This window comes from Chiloscyllium plagiosum, unplaced genomic scaffold, assembly GCF_037043375.1.
Source record: "Chiloscyllium plagiosum isolate Xiang-an unplaced genomic scaffold, Cpla_swu_hap1 HiC_scaffold_2, whole genome shotgun sequence".
Classification (NCBI taxonomy): Eukaryota; Metazoa; Chordata; class Chondrichthyes; order Orectolobiformes; family Hemiscylliidae; genus Chiloscyllium; species Chiloscyllium plagiosum.
Genome location: NW_028270140.1, coordinates 86,180,583 through 86,206,145, shown reverse-complemented (window position 1 = coordinate 86,206,145; position 25,563 = coordinate 86,180,583). Strand labels below are relative to the sequence as shown.

Below are 25,563 nucleotides of genomic sequence, written 5' to 3'. Positions count from 1 at the left end.
GTGTGGCCACACTTGGAATATTGTGTACAGTTCTGGTCGCCATATTTTGGGAAGGATGTTGAAGGTGCAGAGATTTATCAGGATGTTGCCTGGTCTGGAGGGAAGGTCTTATGAGGAAAGGCTGAGAGACTTGGGTCTGTTCTCATTGGAAAGACGAAGGCTAAGAGGGGATTTGACAAAGACATACTAGATGATCAGAGGATTAGAAAAGGTAGACAGTGAAAGTCTTTTTCCTAGGATGATGATGTCGGCTTGTACGAGGGGGTATAACTACAAATTGAGAATTTAAGACAGATGTCAGAGGTAGGTTCTTTACTTAGAGAATGGTAAGGGCGTGGAATGCCCTACCTGCCAATGTAGCTAACTCAGCCACATTAAGGAGATTTAAACAATCCTTAGATAAGCACATGGATGATGATGGGATAGTGTAGGGGGACGAGCTGAGAATAGTTAACAGGTTAGCACAACATTGAGGGCCGGAGGGCCTCTTCTGCGCTGTATCGTTCTATGTTCTGCAGCCTCCTGTCTGCTCGATGCTACCTGTCCCTCTACACATAAAGACCATCCTCTGTGTGAAAACGTTGCCCTTCAGGTTCCTTTTAAATCTTTCCCTCTTTACTTAAAAAATATGCATTCTAGTTTTGAACTCCCCCATCCCTAAGGAAAACTCTCACCTTATCTATGCCCCTCATAATTTTAGAAACTTCTTTAAGGTTCTTTAATCTCCTACCTTCCACTGAAAAATATCTCAGCCTCTCCTTATAACTGAAACCCTCCAATCCAGTTAATATCCTGGTAAATCTATTGAAAATAGTCTCAGCTTCTCAAGCGGCTTCGCCCTTGATAGTATCTTAGCGGTAGGTATAGACTTTTTCACTAACGGGAAAAAGGCGGGCAGCTCCTGAAATGTTCACTTCGGTTATCAATTTTGTCCCAAAACGTTTCTTTCTATCGATGTGAATGACCCTGTACATACTACTATTTGTTTTCTCTCATCTTCAACCTGATGCTGTCTATTCAGGTGCCATTACTTTTCCAAATAATTCCTTGTATTAAGTCAAAGAAAAAAATGCCCAGACGTTCAGACACAGTTTAAACCATTTCATTCGGAACCAGTCCTATCTAACGTCTTCTTCTGATTGGCTGGTGGAGGCCCCGGCTCTTTCATATCATTGGTTCATCGTTAATTTATTTCCAATGTTCCACGCTGATTGGTTGTTTCCTTTGTCACTCACCGCCCGCTGTTGAATTTCCGCTGTCAAAACTTATCGAGATTCGTGGAGTTTGTTGTGTGTTTGTATAGGGGCTTGCAGTTTGTCGTGGGTTTACTGAGTGTCTGTAGTCTGTCTGTGCAGTGGGGTTTACTCTGTGAGTGTGTATATAGTGGGTTCATTGTGGGTCTGTAGTCTGTCTGGGTCGGGGGGGTTTGGCAGTGTGTGTGTGTGTCTAGCGGGGGTTTGCTGACTGTGTGTGTGTCTGTGTAGTGGGACGTGCGGTGTGTGTGTGCCAGTGTCGTGGGGTTTGCAGTTTTTATACTGGGGTTTGCTGTCAATGGATATTCACGACAAGAAGCTTACTGAGCATTGAAGAGACGCCTGGTACCTGAGCGGGGCGCGAGGTAAGTTCACTTTTTAGTTGACTCTGACACTTGTGGGAGTCCATGCAAGTTTGTCAATTCCCTGATCCCAAATAGAGCAATGAGCGCCTGGACACAAGGATTTTCCACAGTGTACCATTCGTTAGTGTGTGCTCTTCCCCCCTTGCTGTCTGTAGTAGAACAGGAACTCTGAGCTCGGACACTGAGCCACTTGGAGGGGTTTTCCGTGGGGCCTCGGCGAGTGAGCAGCGAGTGCTCCATCTCTAACAGCAGATACTGGCGACCATAAACCTTTCCTGCTTTCACATTCTGGATGTACAACAATCTGCAATTTAAAGATTTCACAACGCCCCCAACCCACGCGTCGTGTTATTGACAACTTTGCAATGCTGCCAAGTGATACCTTTTATTAATTTAAAATGGTTCGTTTTCGCTCCAGATATCAAACTGTCCTCCTCGATTATAGTTAATTATGAGTGACAGTTAACTCGATTCGAACACCATTCACGAATTTCTGATCAGAAAATAATTTGAAAGTTGATCTAATTCTGATCTTTAGTAGGGAACACTGCTCAATGCGCATGGAAACCCCCCAAAGTAAATATTTTGGCCCGTGCGACAATACTTACTTGCATGCAGAATACAACCAACTAATAAAATCATGTTTCTGCACAGTTAGACTCTACAGCTAACCAGCATGACTCGTTGGGCCAAATGATCTGCTTTCACACTGTAGAGATTCGATGAACACCATTACAGAATAATGGAATGTTTACAGCACAGAAAACCATTCAGCCCATTGTGCCTATGCCAGCTCTCTATAATACTCAGCTATACCTCCTTGCTCTCCTTTTTCTGTAGACCTCTCTCTTCAGAAAATGATCTCACGTGACAGCCACAACGCATCATAACTCTTACACTGTCGGTGGTACATTCCAGCTCCTAACCACTCTATATAAAATGCTCACGTCAACGTTGATGCTTTTGGCAATTTCTGTAGATCCGTGCCTTTTGCCATGATGAGCTTCTCTCTATCTACAATGTTCAGCCCTTTAATGATTTTTGAAAAATGCAATTAAATCTCCTTTCAGCCTTGACTTCTCAAAAGGGAACAGCCTCAGTTTTGCCAATCTATCGCAACTGAACTTCCTAATTTCTGAGACCATTTGTTTCTATCATGTGTGCCATATTAACCACCTTCTCATCCTGCGTTGCTACCTTCAGTGATATGTGCACATACACCCCAAGGTTCCTTTACGCCTGCAGCTCCTTTGTAAGTCCATCCATCGCTGTATGAATTCTCCCCTTCCTCATTTCCACCTAAAGTCTACCGGGAGTATACTCATTCTACTAGCTTCCTGAAGCTTATCATTAACTTTCTCACAAGTCACAAGCTATTCAAATTTGGTGTTGTCTGCAAGTTATTAAATTGTGCCCAGTACATCCAAGTCTACATTGAGAAAGCCAACACTAAAATGCACTTAGAAAATTACATTACATAATAAAATGCATCCTGACAGTTAAGTTACATTAATATAGTGCCTTTGTATAAACATTCCAAATCATCTCTCAGCAATGCTATGAAACTAATATTTTTATAAGGCATTAGAATAGATGCCTCGATAATTTGAGGAGCACCTTAAAGCAAGGAAAGAAAGAGGTAGCTGAAGACAAGACCACCAACAGTGGAGTGGTAAAACTAGGAATGATCAAGAGGTCAGTGTAGAAATTACTTACAGCTCATTGAGGTTCCAAGATAAGGAGCCAGTTTCGGAGTGTTCAGAAAGCTGGACCAGGAATCAATATAGTTCACAAAGCCCAGGAGTGAAAGAGACTTTGTACATTAGCAGTTTTGGATGAGTTTCAGTTTACCGAGGATTGAAAATTGGAGGCTGGCCAGCTGAATGTTGGAATAGTCAAGTCTAGAGATGGCAAAGGGATAAATTAGAGTTTTGGCAGGCAATGCTGTATCAGCACAGTTATGGAATTGGACGTAATCTTGGTGATGTTGCAAATATGTGATCCAAAGCTCATCACAGGATCATGGAGGACACTGAGGTTGTGAATAGTCTGCTTTTGTAAGCTGTCAGGTTTGATTACAAACAGTGATCACAGAGAAGGATGGAGTCAGTGGCCAGAGAACAGAATTTGCAGTGGGGACCAAAGACAGTGGCTTCAGTCACCAAAACCTTTAGTTGGAGAACATTCCTGCTCATTTGGAAGTGGGATGCTTTGTAGGCAGTTTGACGAATCAGCTGGTAAGGGTATTGAGAGAAATAATGGGAAGGTACAGGTAGGTTCTGTCATTATGCTTGAGAAGTCTTACATTTTGTTTCTGCATTATTTTCCTGACTATACGTAAGAAATGGTGATACTCAAGGATAGATCTTTGGAGGACTCCAGCAGTAACTGCAGGACTAGGATGAGAGCCAATCGCAGATACCATATTATCCATGCCTATAGAAATAAGAATGGAAACAGGAAAAATCAATCAGTTAGGATAATAGCAAGTTTTAAAAATTTTTTTATTGTAGAATGAACTTTGACAGCAGTGTTCCATATTTCTTTCAATCTATCCATGACATGATTATGTTTTGTGGAAACATTACTGGTAGGAGAAAAAAAACTGTTTAATATAAGGTTTTTCTGAATGTTCAAGAATGAATGTGACTGCATGTATCTTTCTAATGGGTTTTAATGCTGATGGGTCCATTTTGGCATCAATAAAATAAATAATTCTGAATGATAAAATGGAGGAATGGCACCAATCTAAGGGTGAATATAGCTGGAGTGTTAATCTGTGGATGCTAGCTGTAATTTGGTCACTTTTACTGTTAATATTGTGTGAGTGGTTAACTATCATATATTTTGGGACATTCATATACCAAGCAGTGATTGTGTTTGAGGTTGTTTGATTTTAACTGACTAGAATTTAATGATTCTCTAATTCTATGAAGAAAAAATGTTTGTTCTTATCTATTAAGAGTAATCTTTGTGTTCAGTTTCTGTTTGTGATTCTCTTCTTCCATATTGTAAAGGAGTTACTTACATTTTGTTATTTCTATTAAGCTTACTCGATTCAAACCAAATGTGTGCATGTAAATGCATGAATTTGAAGAATAAGCTAATTAGAAGAACATATCTCTCACCACCAGACTTTGTCTCTACCACTGTTTATAAATATAATGAGCTAAATCCGTGGCCAGACTGTCTAATTTTTGCATTCAAACAATGTAACTTACATAACCTAGCTATGTCACATGATGGTGGAATGCTTTGATGATCCTGTCAATTTTTATAGATACACAATAGAAAGCATTCTATGTGGATGATCATAGCTTAGTAAGACAACTGGTCTGCTCAGGACTGTAAGAAACTAATGATAGTTGAGAACCCAGCCCAGTCCATCACGCAAACCGACCTTCCACCATTGACTCCATCTATATTGCTCGCTGCCTCGGGAAGGCAGTTAACATCATCAAAGACCCCTCTCACCCCGGTTATTATCTCTTCCAACCTCTTCCGTCAGGCAGTAGACACTAAACACTTGTACATATACAGTACTAACAGACTCAAGAACAGCTTCTTCCCTGCTGTTATTAGGCTTCTGAATAGATCTCTCAAATTTTACATTTAATGTTGATCTCATGCTTTGTACATCTTCTCTGCAACTGTAACATTGTATTCTTTGTTGTATTATCCAAATGCACTTTATATGATAAGATCTGCCTGCACTGCATGGAAAACAAGACTTTTCACTGTACCTAAGTGTGGGATGTTAATCAATCAAATCATTTTACTGTTCCGTCTTGAATTAAAAGCAAAGTTTAACTATTGACTAAAATAAAGCAAAGAACTGCAGATGCTGGAAACCTGAAACAGAACGTGCTGGAGAAACTCAGCAGGTCTGGCAGCTGTAGAAAGGAGAATCAGAGTTAATGTTTTGAGTCTAGTGACCCTTCATCAGAAGTGGAAGCAGATGAGAAAGGGTAGAACTTATACTGATGATAAGGAGTGGGGTTGGACAAGGAGTGGAGATGATGCTGAGAGAGAAAAGAGAGGCAAACAAAGGGATTGCTGATAATAAGCCAAGAAGGAAATAGTGAGTGGAGAGTTAATGAGAAGTGTTAGTTGGTTGACAATAATTTGGGAGCAACCCAAAACAAGAGCTTTGCATGCGGGGTAACAAAAAGGAGGAGGATATTCATGTTCTGAAATTGTTAAACTCAAGTGTTAAATTCTGAGGGCCATAATACATGTCAGTGCAAGATGAGATGCTGTTCCTCCAGCTTTCATTGATCTTTGCTGGAACACTGTCGCAGGCCTGAGACAGAAATGTTGGCCAGGGAACATGGTCGTGTGTTGAAATGGCGGACTACTGGAAACTCATGGTCATTTTTACGGTTGGAACATTGGTCTTTGGCAAAGCAGTCACCCATTCTGAGTTTCATTTCTTTAGCATAGGGGAAACAACATTGTCAGCTGCAAATACAGTAGACTGGATTGAATGAAATATAGGTACATTCACTTGGAAGATGTTTCAAGCTTTGGATGGTGAGGAGGGAGCAGGTAAATGGGCAAGAGTTGCACATTTCTCATTGCATGAGAAGGTGCCGCAGAGGTGTGCGAACGTGTTGATAGTGAAGGAGAAGTGCACCAGTATATTCTCTCTTTGTTTAAGTTAAACAAGAAAATGATTGTGATTATTATTGTGATTGTTTGATGATTAGAAGTGAAAACAAGTATATTTAGAGAGAATAGATTACTGCCTGTCATTGTTGAAAATTCAATTTATAACTATTTCCCTTCATAAATAGTTTTGAGATTTCGGCAATGTTTTAGAATTTAGAAATTGTAGAAGTAAAATTTTGAGTATTAAAAATGACACTTTTGTTTACAGAAATGTATTTTTAGAGACTGCTGCCATTGAAATGTTCACATCTACCTGCATGTGAGACAAATCACATACTTGTAAATAATACTTTAGAATACATAACATTTCTTTTAAAACAAAACTGAAATTTTAAACTTGAATGCCTTTCCATAAGATTAAGCTGCTGAAGGGAATGGGCCGGCTATCTGCATCATGTTGCTTTGTCTATTGAAACATTGCATTGATCAGTCTAACCAGCAATCCTTAAGGCAAAAGACGTACAAAATTAATGTTGTGAAGTCAGGAAGTTCATAATGTTGCTTCTAACCACACACAAGTTCATCCTTCTTGCCAAGCCCACTTTGGTGATCACTTTGAGATCCACCAATCCACCCCTACCCAAAATATACTTGGATTCTCTATTGATGAACTTTAAATAGGGCCTGACCATAGGGACAGGAATAGGCCATTTATTCCCTCAAATATGTTTTAAGTTTTAGTTGAGACCGGGCCGATCTGTATCTGAACTCTATTTGCCTTCTTTATGATTTTTAAAAATTCTCCTGTGGGTCACGGGTGTTATTGCCAGTCCCTAGTTGCCCTTGAGAAAGTTGTGGTGAGCTGCCTTCTTGAACTGCTGCAGTGGGTTGATCTACGTTGCCCAGAAGGGATGGAATTCCAGGATTTTGACCCAGGGACAGTGAAGGAATGGCAATATATTTCCAAGTTGTGATGGTGAGTCACTTGGAGGGGAATTTGGTGGTGTTCCCATATATCTGCTGCCCTTCGCCTTCTAGATGGAACTAATCATAGGTTAGTTAGTGGCTGTCTACAGATCTTTGAGCTTCTGCAGTGTGTTCTGCAGATAGTATACACTGCTGCTACTGAGCATCAGTGGTGTAGGGAGTGAATGTGGTACCAGTCAAGTGCCCTGCTTTATCCTGGATGGTGTCAAGGTTTGTGAGTGTTGTTGGAGCTGCACTCATCCAGTCAAGTGAGGAGTATTCCACCACACACCTGACTTGTGCTTTGTAGAAGATGGACAAGCTTTAGGGAGTCAGGATGTGAGTTACTGTCTGTAGTATTCCCAGCCTTTGACCTGCTGTTGTATTTGTATGACTAGTCCAGTTGATTTTCTGCTCAATGTTAATCCCCAGGATGTTAATAGTGGAGGATTTAGTGATTGAAACAGCATTGAATGTCAAGGGGTGGTGGTTAGATTGTCTGCTGTTGGTGATGATCATTGTTTGGCATTTTTGTGGCATGATTATTACTGCCACTTGTCAGTCCAAGCCTGGATATTGTCAGATCATGATGCATTTGAACATGAACTGTTTCAGTATTGGAGGAGTTGTGAATGGTGCTGAACACCCTGCAATTATCAACAAACATCCCCACTTTTGACCTTATGATGGAGAGAAGGTCATTAATGAAGTAGCTGAAGATGGTTGAGCCTAGTATGCAGTGTCTCCAACTGTTCCTTGATGTCATGTGGAGTGAATCAAATTGGGTGAGGACTAGCATCTGTTTTTCTGGGGAGCACCGGAGGAGACCGGGATGGTTCATCCACTCAGCACTGCTGGCTGAAGGTTGCTGTGAATGCTCCAGCTTTATCTTTTGCACTGATGTGGTTGGAGATGGGGATATTTGTGAAGTCTTTTCCACCAGTGAGTTGCTTAATTGTCCACCGTTCACAAATGGATGTGGTAGGACTGCAGAGCTTAGATCTGATCTGGTTGTACGATTGTTCAGCTTTGTCTATCACTTGCTGCTTGTGTTGTTTGGTATGCAAGTAGTCCTGTTTGGTGGCTTCACTAGGTTGACACATTTTCAGGTATGTCTCCTGGCATGCCCTCCTGCACTCTGAATTGAACCAGCTTTGGCCCCTTGGCTTGTTATAAAATAAATCCCATCTGGAATACCATCTGGGTGGCTCTCTGTGATGTTTCATTAGCGAGTCCTTATCTTGGGGAGAAAGAAGGGCAATACTGCTGAGCTCAAATAGGCCAGGTGTTGGGAAGGGGTTATGCTGAGCTCTATTGTGGTTGTGTCCCCGTATTCAGTTTTGACCATGGCACCACACAAGAAATATGATGTCTTTGGAGAGAATGCAGTAGAGATGCACCAGAATAATATCAGAAATAAGAGTTAAATTCTGAAGACAGACTAATTGGTCTAAATTTTTATCCTCTTTAGTACTGATATTGGATTTGAAAAATTTTAAGATAATTGTAGTATTTGATAGTCTTGTCTGGTCTGATTTATCCTATTTACTCTGATCAAAGAGCCCAGAGCTAAGAAGCTGTACATTACAATTAGGGCTAGGCAGCTCAAAACTATTAGGAAACATTTCACACATAGAGTAGGGCAAATTGGGAACTGTCCTCCCAAGATACTGCTGAGGCTGTGTCAGTTTAAAATTTCTAAACCAAAGTTGATAGATTTCTGCATAACCCAAGCATGACAAGCTATTGAACTAGATGACCTAGTGGTATTACTGCTTGACTATTAATTTAGAGACCCAGAGAATGTTATGGGGATCTTGGTTTGAATTCAGCCATGAAAATGGCTGATTTGAATTCAACAAAATGCATCTGGAAAGAAAAATCTGCTGATGACCATGAAACCATTGTCAATTGATGGAAAATCCCATCTCTTGCCTTTTAGGGAAGGAAATCTGCCATCGATACCTGGTCTGGCCTACATGCTGCCAGGGGGCTTTGCTGATTGGGTTCTGAGCTGATTGTTGAGGCTGTTGCTTGTTTCTGGCTGCATTGTGGCTGCTACCTGATAGTGTCTCTTCAGGAGTGTGTAGTGCCCCTTTTTGTGATGGCCACTACTCTCTGTGTCTGTCAGGTCATTGTTCAATGGGGTTGCTCTGCTAGTTTACTCCCTCACCCCAGCTGATGGGATGTCAGTTGTGGCTGGAGTCACTGCTGGAGGGTGGGAGGAGGAGAGGTAGGTGGAAGGTGATAGCCTCTGCTGCAAATGAAGTTGGGCGGCTCTCTGTGATGTTTCATTAGCGAGTCCTTATCTTAGGGAGAAAGAAGGGCAATACTGCTGAGCTCAAATAAGCCAGGTGTTGGGAAGGGGTTCTGCTGAGCTTTATTGTGGCTGTATCCCCGTAGTCAGGGAAGGTGGGTGACTATCAAAGTCAGGGGTGACTGCTCCTTCATCTAAGGAAGGGCAAGTCTTGGAGGTAGTGACAGAGAGGCAAATCACAGCTCTCATCTGCTGCCTTCCTGGTGAAGACCTTGAGGAGCAGTGAAACAGGGGAAGACAGAGCAAGTTGTAAAACTGAGAACTGCCACAATTAGAGATAGGAGGAGGTCACGGCAAAATTGTGTCAATAGGGTGAGGCAAGGTACTGGAGTAAGTAAACAATGTTAAAATGAATCTCAATAGTGTCAGCAAGATTGCTGGTCCTAACAACTTGTATCAATAATGTAAACAATGCAAAAAGAGGCAACATTTTACGTGGATTCGTTGACTTTCTTCCAAATAAGACAAGAAAAGCAGTCAAACTTTATAGTTTGTAGACTATCTAAACAACCAGTCATTTTCAATAATAAATGCCAATGTAGTCTCTGAGGAATTATTTAGTTGATATTTTTATTTATAATGTCAAAATCAAAATATATAACTATTAAAGTCCCTTGTGGCGATTTTGTCATAAAAATGTGAACAGCATGTGATGCACTACAGCAGCAAAGCATGCAAATGTGAAGTAAGATTGCAAATTGCATGTGTCTATGAATGAGGCTTTTATAGTATGTGTTTGGATGATCTTTTCTGTAATGATTCATCTTGGACTCCCTTTGATTATAGAGCCTCTGTGTTAGTATAAATGAGATGGATACACAGTAAGAGTTGAAATGTGAATTATGTTTCTTTCAACCACTTAAATTATTTGTCATAGTGTGGCCATGTGCCACCATTTCAACCCTTGTACAAACTTTGAAATTAATGTTTCTATTCACTGTGATAGAAAATGTATGCTGATTATCATTGAATTGCACTTTACTACTTGCTTCGAGGTATTGAAATTTAGATCGCACAATTTGATGTGAAAGCAAATTTGTACGAGAAAATCCAAATCTATAGCCTAGAGGTGGAACTCTGTGATTTCATCATTTGTAGTTCTTAAAATATATTTGTAGCTTTCCACAATGTAGTCTGTTGTCATTTTGGATAAAATGGCACACAGAGCTTTTGTGAAGATTGATAGGAAATTATATTAATATGTAATTGATGCCTAATTTTTCAGGAGCATTAATTATTTATTTTGCTACAAATAACATTGGTATTTTGTGAGTGAATGTTTTGATGCTGATTATCCATATGTAAAATTGTGCAAATCTGTCGTGATCAAGGACAGCTATCTTTTTTTTTCCTTATTAATTTACAGGATGAGGGTGTCGCTGGCTAGGCCAGCATTTATTGCCCATCCCTAATTACCCAGAAGGCAGGTAACAGTGAACTAATTTGCTGTGGGTCTGGTGTTGCTTGCAGGCCAGACCAGATGAAGATGGCAGTTTCCTACCCGAAGGGACATAGAGTCAGAGAGATGTATAGCACGGAAACAGACCCTTCAGTCTAACCCGTCCATGCCGAACAGATATCCCAACCCAATCTAGTCCCACCTGCCAGCACCCGGCCCATATCCCTCCAAACCCTTCCTATTCATACACCCATCCAAATGCCTCTCAAATGTTGCAATTGTACCAGCCTCCACCACTTCCTCTGGCAGCTCATTCCATACATGTACCACCCTCTGTGTGAAAAAGTTGCCCTGTATATCTTTCCCCTCTCAACTTAAACCTATGCCCTCTAGTTCTGGACTCCCCGACCACAGGGAAAATACTTTGCCTATTTACCCTATCCATGCCCTTCATAATTTTGTAAACCTCTACAGGGTCTCCACTCAACCTCTGACGCTCCAGGGAAAACAGCCCCAGCCTGTTCAGCCTCTCCTTATAGCTCAAATCCTCCAACCCTGGCAGCATCCTTGTAAATCTTTTCTGAACCCTTTCAAGTTTCACAACATCTTTCCGATAGGAAGGAGACCAGAATTGCACACAATATTCCAACAGTGGCCTAACCAATGTCCTGTACAGCCGCAACATGACTCCCAGCTCCTGTATTCAATACTTTGACCAATAAAGGAAAGCATACCAAATGCCTTCTTCACTATACTATTTACCTGCGACTCCACTTTCAAGGAGGTATGAACCTGCACTCTGTCTCTTTGTTCAGTAATACTCCCTAGGACCTTACCATTAAGTGTATAAGTCCTGCTAAGGTTTGCTTTCCCAAAATGCAGCACTTCGCATTTATCTGAACTAAACTCCATCTACCACTTCTCAGCCCATTGGCTCATCTGGTGAAGATCCTGTTGTAATCTGAGGTAACCCTCTTCACTGTCCGCTACACCTCCCAATTTTGGTGTCATCTGCAAACTTACTAACTGTACCTCTTACGCTCGCATCCAAATCATCAGTGAACCAGATGGGTTTTTCCCAACAATGAATTCTTGGTCATCATTAGACAATTAATTCCAGATTTTTAATGAATTCAAATTCCACCATCTGCATTGGCAGGATTTGAACCTGTGTTCCTGAGACATTACCTGGGATGCTGGATTAACAGTCCAGCGATAATACAACTAGGCCGTCACCTCCTCTTGTTCAAAATATTAAATTTATATTCTGTGAATGTTAAGAATATAACTCCCTTTGATGTAATGGCTGTTTCATTACCAAAACGGGCTTATACCATTGAAACATACTTTTGTGCTGGATGCTGTTTTGGATAAGTTAGCAGAATGGGCACTGGGTGTGTGTGGCTAAATATGCTGGTTAGGTAAATAGTGATGTCAGTCAGCATTTCACAGTGATTTGACACAAGGGAAGCCATTTGTGACCTGGATGTAGTGGCCAGCATCTTCTATTAACCTCACACAGCGCTATTATCAACTACTTTCAGGTTAGTTGTTGAAAGACATTATTACCTGCTTCTGCTGGACTAGTAAGTGTTTGGTGTTCTGTTTTGTAAAGTTGGATAGTAACATGTGATATTGGCATTGATGCTGATTTCAAGGTCTCTTGCTTCTGGTCCTGGGTGTGATAGTTTTTATTTCCCTTGATCTGCAGCATAGCAATGAGAGCGAGGAGGATAAACTGCTGGAAGACAGATGAGAAGACAGAGAGAATGGCTCTCTGTAGGAGACAATCCACTCAGTCTTCAGGGGTCATTTCCCTGACCTCAGTCTAAGCAACAGTATGCACTCAATCAAGTAAACTGCCTATTGTAGGTAGACTTACAGCCTTGGACCATGAAAGTGGAGCATTATCAGTGACTGCAACGATGACATGGCCTTAATTTTGTTTGTATTGAGCACCTGCAAGTCTTACTTCCAACTTTGTGCAGTATTTCATCATTGTTTCATGAGGGAAATCATTGAAGCTCTGCAGGAAGAGAGAGTTGAATACATATCATACTCAGTTACAAAAGAGAGGTAGCAGAATGAACACCACAGCTTGTCCTGAATTGCAGGTTTCCCCAGATAGTGCAAGATGCATTGCCTGTACACATATCTCTGTAGGTGCTGTGTATAACTTTAAAGATGAACCACAACAGAAAGGGGATCCACCTTCTCACCATTTCACTGCTGTGCACATTCAGTCCATCAAGTAAGTGAGAACCCAGTGTCCTGGCAGCAACCGATGTACCATCAGTATTTGAGCACCAGAGAAAGCACCATGATGGTTATTGAGTAGTGAGTATTATTTGCTGACCACAAGTAATCATCACTCTGCTGTGTAATGCATTAATATGTGAGCAGCATGTACATTTGATACATAATATAAATATATATATGTGTACCTCCAAGATCCATGAAGCCACACTAACTATCCTGGAATTGAACAATGAGCAATGTTTCCATTGCCTGGACTGTTCTCTGGAAACACATGCAATTTCCATAGCTAACATGCAACTGTGACCATTCCCTTTCTTGTTAGTTGCAGTCATGCAGCACATTATCCTGCAAGCGAGAGAGAAGTGTGCCACTTGAGTGTGATGCATTGTGATTTGGCAATATCTTTGTCATGGTTGAATAGCTGGTAACATGGGTATACTGAGAGATGTGGGTGTGAGACTTGCTGCACTGTGAGGATGAGGTGAAACTGTGTCGCAAGGAATGGACCAGGATTGCTAGAAGTTGTTAGTTAATAGGTGAAGGGATGGTGTTGCATTGAACAGTGTGTGAGACTAGTGGTTCATTTGTGGGGATATGACCTACAACATTCAACACCATCCTTGCAGTGTCTCTAGAAAGTTCACTAACGCTCTGTGGATAGAGGATCCTTCTACCCCTGTGTCAATACCTCTAATGCTCTGTCAAAAAATCTTGCTGCATGCTCTGCACCATATTCATTGTTCTTATTTCTCAGGCACTCTTCCATAATGACTTCCAGTATTTGCTGCAGCCAGAATATGCTATCTGAGTGAGAGAGTTGGGCTGGCTTTAAGTAGAGCAGATTGGCTTCAATTCCTGTGGTCTTGTTTGACAATGGCCATACTGTTTAACAGTGCAGCTACTCAGCAGCATGTTTGATACACTGTAGTTACATGTTATCATCATGCAAATGAGTAGGCATCATGAAGATTGGATACTGTGCGCATCAAAAGGAGATAAAGTAGGTTAATTGTGTATCATGAGCCCTGTGCCTGTTTCTGGGAACTTTCCAATTTTACACCCTTGTCATATGAACCAATTTTTCACAGGACCCAAATTGTCATGACAAAGTAGAACTTTTTTTTTCGAAGAAGTTAGCCAAGAGCATGGTCAAGATGGAAAAGGACAAGAGGAGAAGTTTGGAGAAAAGGGAAACCAGCAATGGAGGAGAAAAGGAGATGGGAGTGGGGAAAGAAGGATAAGAATCCTGCATATGGACCGCTATTCCAGTAACATTCTGTCTGAATTCCAATTATTCTAAGACAAAATGAATCTTTGTTTTATAGACCAAAAAAGAGACAGGCTTTTGAGAAAGAAAGATTGAGAATAATAAAATAATAATATCACAGTATTGTTAAAGTACAGAAGGAGGTCAATTATCATTATAATTTAGTGTCATTTGACTATCTTTTTCCCATACCTTTGCATATTATTTCTATTCAAGTAAACATTTAATGTTTCCTTAGGGTGGTTATGGCACCATGGTGTTGCCCATACCTTAAGGTCAGAAGGTCCAAGTTCAAGCCCCACTTGCTGCAGACATGTTTCATTTCATGTCTGAACACGTTGGTTTAAAATATCTACAATGCCCTCTTGAATGTCTTGGTTGACTGAGCTTTGACCACACTTCCACCAGTACACTCAGAACACCCATGTGAAATTTTTTTTTTTTCACATCAGATTTGCTACGTTTGCAAATAACATGACAATGTTGGATGATGACCACAAAGCCCCAGACCTAGAGACCAATGTAAGGTCAGGGTTGACTTCAGGATTCATCGGCTCGACTTCATGTCATACTGACATAGCCAGGGGAAATTATCTAGATTCATAACTAGAGAGTGACACACCAAGTATGGGATATGATTTCACCAAACCAAAGTAAGACTAATGAAACTGGTCATTGCCTCCATACCTATCAAAAGTTTCCAAGACACAGTTCTGGACAAACTACACTGCCAAAAGAGAGATGCATTTTTCCAGGTAACAAATTGTACATGAACTAGTGTGCATTATACAATATGATATGGATATAGAAATTAGGAGCAGCACTTGTCCATTTGGCCCTTTGAATCCGCTCCGCCATTCAAAACGTTCATGGCTAATTTTGTTTTTGTTTCGAATTGTATTCCCTTGTACTCCTTTTTGATTCTGACAAAGGGTCACTGGACTCAAAACATTCAACTGTGACTCTCTTTCTGTGTCTACAGACACTGCCCGAAGTGCTAAGTTTCTTCAGCATTTCTGTTTTTGTTTATGAATCCATCTATCTGTAGCTTAGAAATATCCATTGACTCCATCTCCATCCCCTTCTGAGATAGATTTCCAAAGTTACACATCTCTCCAGGTGAAAAAAAATTTCCTCATCCCGATCCTTAATGGATGACCATAACTTTAATTTAGTGCCTCCTTGCTCAGAACTCATCAACAAGAGGATACATCATTTCCACACCCACCTCATCAAGACTGTTCAGGACTTCATACACTTCAAACAAATCACACTCCCTTTTCTAAACTCCAGTGAAAGCATGCCCAGTATTTTAACCTTTCCTCATAAGAATATGCATGTGTACGCACACACACACACCCTTAGAACTCACCTAAATTGGTTAAGCAAGATTTGCCTTTCACAATATCATGCTGACTCTTCCGAACTACTTTGAATTTTATAAGTGCCCAGCTATAACATTTTTGTAATAATTGAATATAGCACCTTTCCCATGTCCAACATCAAGCTAACCAGTCTTAGTTTCTACTTTCCCATATCCATCATCAAGCTAACCAGTCTGTAGTTCCCTTTTTCCTGATTTGCTCCCTTCTTACGTTTGCTACCTTTGAGGCTAATGGAACCTAATGAATTTTGGAGCATTAACACCAAGCCATCTACAACCTCATGAGCCACCTCTTTCAAACCTGAGGATGAAGTCCATCAGGAACAACGACCATCCGTTTGCTGAGTACTGTTCCCTTGGTGATAGTAATTTCACCAAATTGCTCTCCTCTTTCTACCTTCTAATTTACACCTATTACTGGGCTGTTGGTTACATCCTGTATATTGAAGACAGAACCAAATATTTGTTCATTTCATTCATTAGTTCCTTACTAACTACGATTAACTCCCCATTCTCCCTCCCCAGAACACCAACATTTGCTTTACTTACTCTTTTCCTTATCAAATACCTGTATCAACTCTTGCTATCCATTTTTACATTCCGAGCTAGCTTCTGTCATACTCAGTTTTTTCCTACTGATAATTATTGTAGTCATTCTCTCCAATCAATTTATTTGCCGCTTATCTGTACAATTATATCTTTATTCCTCAAGTTTTGCCTTCCTTAATTTATTGAATTAACCACAGCTGATGAGTGCTGATAAAATTATGTTGAGTTTTATGAAATATCCCCTCAAATGTGTGCTATTGCCTCTTTATTGACTTATCTCTCAGACTAATCTCCAAATTCATTTTAGCTAGTTCAGTTTCTATGCCACATAGTGGGTCTTATTTAAGTTTAAAATACTTGTCTTAGACCCACTCTTCTCCCTTTCAAATGGCATGTGACTCAATAGTGCTTCAAATGAAGGAGATATAAATTCTAGAATAAATTGCAATTTGGCTTGGTCTCTAATTTTGTCTGATTTAGGTGTCTGATAAGTGTTTGGAGATGTTTATCAATAATGATGATACTGTATAAATACAAGTGAAAACCAGAGCAGAGAGACAGAAAAGTTTGAGGTAAGAATTCCAGAACGTTGTCCCTTAGTAGCTAAGTGATGGCCTTCCTTGCTGGAGCAGTTAAAATCGAATACGTTCAAATTGCACATATTTGGTAAATGATATTTTGGTAAACTTAGTTCAGTCTTAAATAGCCTCAAATTGGTGCCAGTGTAAATTGGCAATTTAAAAAGCTACATTAATTGAATATACAAAAAGGCAGAGATATTACAATCAACTGAGATTGAAGGTACCACTATTAACACAAGCAGTGAGAAAAGGGGAGCGTCTTATCTATACATTAACATGCATTGAAAACAACTTTGAATAATCTTTCAGGTGTTACAGGAGCCAAGTCCGGTACAGATTGAACACTATAAGTGATCCAAGAGCTGGCACAATATTTACAAATTGGTTTTGGCATTAGAGTTTGATCCACATGTTTACAAGCAGAGTCACTGTGGATCCTACTATTAATGTCATCACAATATTTTAGCTTAAATAATATTTAGTCTACTGTTAATTTGTAGACATGCTTCTACAGAAAGTTATAAGAATCAGCATTATTTAACTTTGACTTTCTTTGTTTAAGTTGCACTTTTAGTTTTAAGATTTAAGAATTTAAAACAGCTACCCAATGAATCAAAAATTTAGCTTTTATCCATTTGTCTTCTTTTACCCACAGATTTTTTTCACTTGTGACAAACTTTCATTTATTGCATTAACAATGGTGTATGAACAAATTTTAATCATATGGTTGTACCATGGTAAAGAATGATCCTTGATTGACATGCACACATGTATACAGACTCGGTAAATGATAGTAAAGAACAAAAGGATTCTGGCTGACTTTTTTTTCTCACACTTTCCCATTCCTAATTTGAAGCATTAAGAAATCATTAGTTAGTTCTGGGCCGCAATTAATTAACTCATCTGACATGGGAATTGGCTCCTGGCACCTATGTAGGATCAGCAATAGACCATTCAACTTCTTGTGTCTTTTCCACCATTTAATTAAATCATGCCTGATCTATACTGCAACTTTATTTATACACTTCAGAACCACTCCCCTCAATACCTCAGGGTACTAAATTTTTAAAAAGTCAATTTTCAGTCTTGACGATTTTAACTAATCCAACATTTTGGGGAAACACGTTCCAGTTATTGAAGTTTTTGTGTAAAACTAACTCTTAATTTTATTCTGAAATGGCCTAGCTGGAATTGTAAGATTTTGGTCCACTAGTTTAGATTTCCCTACCAGAAGAAATCATTCATCTGGACTATAAGGCAATGCCCCTCAGTTGGCTATTGCGATATAGTAACAGTTTTGTTATGACAAATTGAAGAGGACATAACATTAAAACCAAAATGGTTTATAAAATAAACTATTACAAAATAAACCCCTCAACATTCACGTTGAGATTTTGCCCTGTTGATCTTACAGTAAATTAGTTTCTTTTCATTAATATTTTATTTCTAAATTTCAAAAGGAACATTGTGCATGGGTATGATGACTGAAGTAACCGTTTTTGAAATGTGGTCTGGTTTCTCAGTAAGAATGCAGTTGTTGTGGAGGTTTTTTTTTACATTTCCTGTACTCCTACTTCCTTTTTTTTATGAGTTGGTGTCTTAACACAACTTTGAAAAGATGGTTTAACAGAACTTGATTTTCCCTCCGACTATGGTGTGTTTCCTCAGTAGTCTAGCTTATGATGAACTATTTTAAGGATGAAATGGAATTGTTTTTTATGTTGAACTGCCTCATATTGAAAACTGAATCAGTAGCTTTGGATCAGACTAGTAAATACAGCAATGTTTTGGTTTATTTCAAGCAGCTAATATTTGTCCATTCAGCTCGTTTTTAACTTTTATTAACTAATACCTATTTTGGGCACGCTACAGAAAGGTGCTGTTTATGGCCTCTTATTTTGGAGCTGGCATGAATATGTGGCAAAGCTGCTACAGCAGCTGCAAGTGTGAAACCAACAGGGACTGATACCGATACACATGATTATAAGTGCAACGTACACTCATAAAGGAAGTGGGTTACTGAGAAAAGTTTTCTAAAACTTATAGTTCAAATTTACCACATCAGAATAGTTTTGTGAATATTTTTCAGCAGTCTAAATATAATCTCTATCTAACTTTTCACCCCTTTCTCTCCCTTTTTCATTCTCCTGGTACATTACATAAACATTTTCTTTCACTGATTTTTAATACTGATTAATCGTCTACCCTCAACCTTGAAGTTGTAAACAGGCTTCAGTTTTTAATGTTAATACTCACTTTGTGGCCAGTGCTGCTAATAGCAGAATATCTTGAAGGAAACAGAAAATGAAGTTCTGTAGCTTTATGTAATGCAATTTGTTTTACAGTATATGGATTAGTTATATACTGAATGAAAAATAATGGCAGGTTTTTAAAGGCTGTTTTTATATTACATACATATGCATTTTTGGAAGATAATGTCTGTCTTGCAACTTTGAGTTTTTCTGCCATTTGTACCTTGAATTATGCCGTTAGAAGCTATTTGCAAATTGCTCACAAGCAAAGTAACACTTGCTCATTTTTCAATTTAAGCTAAAGCAGACTCTCTTATGGTTGTAAAAGAGCTTAAAATGAGCATTTATAAAATGCTAAGGTTACTCTATGCCTGATGTGAACCCAAATTAAAGATGGTCTTGCAATTCTTGTTCTAGTGCAGCTGGAATTCAGACCAGGCAGACTTTTGCATTATATTACTATTTTGGCAAAATCCACGCACATTTCAAAGCATCTCCAAACTGGTAGTACACTTCATCACTGTTACACTTGATATAGTGAAATGAAGATACCCAGCTCCAATCCTGTTACAATCCAAGTGTTGATGTGACACTTCGAAACATTTAAATTCCACAAATTAATTGCTATTGAATGACTAGGTTTTACAAGAATCTTTTAAATTGAGTTGACTGAATCACAGACATACTAAAAGAGAGAACTTGTATTTCAATTCTAGCCAGCAAAATGTGGTAAGTATAGTAGTGCAAGCTTATTAACAGTTATGTGCTTATTACACACCCCAAGGAGGCATTGAGAAACTTAACCTTTGGTAGGAAAAGGAAGACGTTGTCGAAACAAGAGTGTTGCACAATTTAGGAGAAATTTCACAAACACCTTGGACAGGATTTTCCTCAAGGGCTTCAAGACCTGATGATGGGGTCATATGTGGCTTGGAAGGTTGTGCCCCAAAGTAGACCAATTACTAGCATGACTAGCTAGATGACTGTCCAGTTAAACACAGCAGGCCAGCTATTGGTGCTCTCCAATATGAAAGCAGCAGTAAGATGCCCTTACTGGCAAGTGTGGGACAGGGTGCTGTAAGGTGAAGCTTTTCTGCCTCCAGGTTTTTGAAGTCAGTAATTAAAAAATGGCTTTTGCAACTGGGCCACCATAATGGTGTACTGGTAGTGGGAGAGTTTTGGAGGGAGGAGATCATCACCGAGTGGCTATGCAGTTACATCCTAATCCAAGCTGGGAGGGCACTTCTCCCTGGACCTGGAAATAACTATGGCACTCTGCAAATTGAAGGGGGTAGGGGAATGCGCAGAATGCAAAAAAGGAATGTGTATTAATGGATAGTGTAGTGAAGAGAATTGGCACTGCTCTCAGTTGTATTATGTCAGTACACCTTTAAGAAACACAGTCTTAATATTATCACTGCCCCATAGGATACGATTTGCGTTATAAAGACCTCATGCTCCACCTTACCTCTGATCACTTGGACACGCCCTGGTATAACATTATGCTTAATGCTAGTTCAGCCACAGTTGTGCATGGGGAATGTCAAGTTTAATGTAACAATTTGTTGTAATAATAAACATGGTTTGGATTCTTCAATACCATAGTGTTCAGCATCAATAGTATGGTGACAGAGGGACCGTGCTGTAAGCCTAGGTGCTCCTTTCCCACAAGGAGACAGGGTGCTGCCAGTAGGTACCCAGAAGGAGAAGGAACCGCAGACAGACTCCCAGAAGTCTCTTCTGAGGACACTCCCACGGTGCCTGGTGCCACTACCTTAATCCTGTTTGCAATCCCAGCCCTGTGAGTGTTCACGCAAGGAGAGTTCACTTTCATCTGGGCAATACACAGTCAGTGTCGTCTGGGCCCTCTAGCTACAAATGCTCCCAATATCTCTTGCTCAAAACTCCAAGGCCCACCGAGTTCACTACAGGACACGGTCCCTCCACCCCAACTGCTCTCCTCGGGACTGCACCTGGATGTAGTGGCAAGAAAAACACAAAAGAAAATCTTCTGAGGCATAAAAGTGATGTTTAATTGTGAATAATTTGTCATTTTTTAAATATATGTACACTTTTCACCATCAATTGTGTGAGTGAATATCATTTTAGCTACTACTATGATAATGAAGGTGTGGAGATGAACCATCCATAGTGCTATGCAATGTTATAATCCTGTCTGAGCAATAGCTAGCCTTTCCATAGTGCCCAAGCTGGCATGAAACTTTATCACGATTGAATGGTGGAGAATTAGCTGTTTTGACAGCTTCCATCAAGATTTAACCTTAACTTTTGTTAAACAACAAGAAAACTGTTTAGAGAAATCAGTTGGTAAATTGTGTTTGCCATTGGGATTATACAGGACAGCTATCTTCAGCAGTATCAAAGCACTTAGTGAAAGATGAATTCACACAAGTCCATTGCATTGACTGAGCTTCACAAAGCTATCCTGTCTGGGTTCATTTGGCTGCTGTTGCAGTGGTATAAGATGAGGAGGGTTTTGTGCCTTTTTGATGAATATCCTCATTGTCCAGCTCAGTACGATGCTGTGGTTCTCACAGATGTTCATTGACCATCACATGGTGTTGGCGAGTCCTGCAGTTGTGTGGAGCATTGAATCCAAATGGCATCCTCAGTCTGAAGGAACAGCAGTGAAAGCCCAGGCATGGAAACGTGCATGAGAACCTGATGTGCAGGAGACATCTTATTGTTTGCTTGCCCAAATGAAGGAAGGTGTTGTATTGCAGATATATAGCACATCATTATCTGGTGTTCTGGCTGCTAACCTTTAACAGTGTATAACTCCACTGGCCCTCTTTCCTCTGAATAGTATTCCATGGAGAGAAAGTGAGGTCTGCAGATGCTGGAGATCAGAGATGGAAATGTGTTGCTGGAAAAGCGCAGCAGGTCAGGCAGCATCTAGGGAACAGGAGAATCGACGTTTTGGGCATTAGCCCTTCTTCAGGAATCTCTGCCTTACCTCACTGCGATGCGCCTTGCTGCCTCATTCTGAACTTACAGGCTCCCATTGTACATGTGACAGCAATAATCTCCTATCATATGTATGTCATAAGACTCGATCAGCAGACATTAAATTCAGGTCAACAATGTGCATGGTTCATTTGGAGGCATTCCATTGATCATCTTGTTGTGGTTCTGTTCACCGAGCTGGAGAGAGAATGACTGACACACTCCTGTATCTTTGCTGCATCATGAGGGCACCTATGGCTGCAGGTTTCACAGTAGGAGGCACTCCCCATCCACTGCAGGTTGGTTCATGTCCTGGGCTTCCAAACGCAGATGTTTCTTATCCATTCATGTACCGGCCTTTGTGTAGAAAGCACAGGATGACCAAAGTTTCTGTATTTGGATCAATTGAGAGCTGTTCCTTTGAGCCGCTGTGAGCGATATCAGAAACACAGCAGCTCGTCAGTGCAAACATTGAGGCCTTCGATAAGAAGATCAATTCAAAGTTTGTGCGAAGATTTGTAGCTCGGGTGCTCGTTGTTGTGGTTCTGTTCGCCGAGCTGGAAGTTTTTGTTGCAAACGTTTCGTCCCCTGGCTAGGCGACATCATCAGTGCTTGGGAGCCTCCTGCAAAGCGCTTCTTTGATGTTTCCTCCGGTGTTTATAGTGGTCCGTCCCTGCCACTTCCGGTTGTCAGTTTCAGCTGTCTGCTGTAGTGGTTGGTATATTGGGTCCAGGTCGATGGACCCAATATACCAACCACTACAGCGGACAGCTGAAACTGACAACTGGAAGCAGCAGGGACAGACCACTATAAACACCGGAGGAAACATCAAAGAAGCGCTTCGCAGGAGGCTCCCAAGCACTGATGATGTCGCCAAGCCAGGGGACGAAACGTTTGCAACAAAAACTTCCAGCTCGGTGAACAGAACCACAACAAGAAGATCAATGGAATGCCTCCAAATGAACCATGCACATTGTTGACCTGAATTTAATGTCTGCTGATCGAGTCTTATGACATACATATGATAGGAGATTATTGCTGTCACATGTACAATGGGAGCCTGTAAGTTCAGAATGAGGCAGCAAGGCGCATCGCAGTGAGGTAAGGCAGAGATGCTGTAAGCATTCAAGTTGTCACAAATCACTCATTAATCCTCCATTCACAGTAAATAATAAAGTGAGGTGGTATTTGGTGATACAGAACATTTTTGATAAGGTTCCATAAAAAAGGGTAGTGGGGCAGAGAATGAGAATAAGAAAGCAAGCAAAGAGCCTGAGGTGTATCTGGCTTGAATCCATGAGATGGGAGCCTTTCCCTGTAGGCAAAGTGAACTAGTAGCAGCATTACAGTGTGAGGTGTTGGTGCACTCCAAAATACACTTCAATGTGCACTCCAAACTGCGCTTAAATGAGCCTTGGTGATGTGGTGAGGCTAGAGAATGTCTGCTGCCAGTCTCTGTGGATGGGCTATGTGGAAGATCTCTACGAGTGAAGCAAATCCTGAGATGCTGGACACTGCAGCCAGGACTGAGTGAGCGAATGAGCAAGTGGTGAGCTGGAGCTACAAGGTATACACCCTGACTTGCATGATGGCAATTATTGTTGCCTAGTTTCTCTCTGCCATGTGAGGGAATATTAAGCTGCATGTAAATGTGGCGAGATTAAGTACTAATGATATATATAAATGTGCACCATTTGGCCTCTTGCCTGTTGCTAGTGAGATTGTCTCGGTGTTCAAACCTTTTATGGAAAATCAAACCAATTTTTCTCAATGCTGAAAAACGCATTTTTTCAGATCTCACAATGTATTCCCAATGGACCTATCATTGCCCATATTGTTCAAAAACTCGAAAAACTCTGCTCTTAATCTCTTTCTAAAAATCTAAATTTGTTTGTATTTAATATTTAACAATTAAGATTTAATTGAAAAATCGTGACCTGAGGGCTAAGCAAGGCTATGCAATATATCCATAACGGAAGATCCACAATTAGTTGACTAAGGAAGCTAGTTTGAAAATGTTTTCTGCAACTGGGGGGGGTGGGGGGGCAGGTAACTCTATCAGAACATGCAAGTGTAGCCTCTCAGTGAAACTTTGCACTGAGTTGGATGAGAACAGTGTGCTGGGAGTTTATTTAATTGTGCGAGTTGTGGAAGGAGGTATTTCTTTTGTTGTTTTTCACCCTGAGTGAATTGGCTCTTACTCTTACCCTTAAGTATAGCACAGGAGAAATAAATAATGGTTGAGTAAGGATAAGGAATTTTCTTGCCACTCACTAATGCTCCATTTGCAGTAAATAATAAAGTGTGGCATATTTGGTGTTACAGAGAAGGCTTTTGATAAGGTTCCATATAAAAGGGTAGTGGGGCAAAGTTAAAACAAATGGAGTAGGGTAATATATTGGCATAGATCAAGAAGTGATGACAGACACAAAATAGAGTGAGAATAAATGGGTGTTTTTCCAAGTAGCAGGCAGTGACTAGTGGGGTTCAAGAGGATCAGTGCTCGGACCCCAGCGCTTGGACCCCAGCTTTTAATATATAAATAAATATCTTGGATGAGGAAACTGAAACCGATATTTCCACATTTGTTGATGACACAACATTGAACAGGATTGTGAGTTGTGAGGAGAATACAAGGATACGTCAAAGTGATTTAGACAAGTTGAGTGAATGGGCAAACACATGACAGAGTTCATGACTTGAGATCGATATGACTGTTCAGAGAGTTGGGGCTGAATTCTTTGTGAGATGTTTTGTTAGTGCTGTTGGGGAGGTTTTGAATAAAATTTGCAATGGTGTGGGAACCAGGAGGTAATATGACGGCATGAACCACAGGGAATTGAAGATCTAGAATAGAGAATAGCAAGTTAATGGGTGGAATTGGAATAAGGGAGAGATAAAAACGTTCTGAAACGGGGGGATCTAAGATGGCGGCGATCTGAGAAGATCACACTGCAGAGCTCTGCATCGCAGCAGGAGCAGGAGGGTCCTTTAACCCACCCAACCCAGGTCATCAGGATTTCTTGGAGCATTGGAAAGATTTGTGGAGCCCCAAGAAACATTTAAAAATTGACTTACCTGTATTTTCAGCTGTCCAGAAATGCCTAAAAAGGGAGGAGGAGCATCTGAGGCCGGGTCTGCAGCTCAGCCTGCAGCAGCCTCGGAGCCGATTACTCTCCAGGAGCTGGTGAACCAGCTCTCAAAATCTCGCGAGATGTTGGGGAAACAGATTTAAGAGAAGCTCGCTCCAGTCTCTCTTATGCTGCAGAAGCATGAGCAGCAGCTAGGAGACCTGGATGAGAGGACGGATGAGGTGGAGCACAGGGTCACAGTGGTGGAAGCTGATGCCAGTTCATTCAAGGAAGAGATCCAAGCACTGAAGATGCAGGTTTG

General features: G+C 40.6%; 1 protein-coding gene across 2 annotated transcripts in view; it reads left to right on the top strand.

Moving 5' to 3' along the window:
• The first annotated feature begins 1,308 nt into the window (after window positions 1-1,308).
• The window catches only part of LOC122560635 (tumor necrosis factor alpha-induced protein 8), a 147,157-nt gene continuing 122,902 nt past the window's right edge, over window positions 1,309-25,563 (top strand). For both annotated transcript variants that reach the window (XM_087998339.1, XM_087998336.1), the window contains exon 1: window positions 1,309-1,618. The gene's annotated coding sequence lies outside the window, so the exon portion shown is untranslated. The remainder of the gene's footprint in view (window positions 1,619-25,563) is intronic.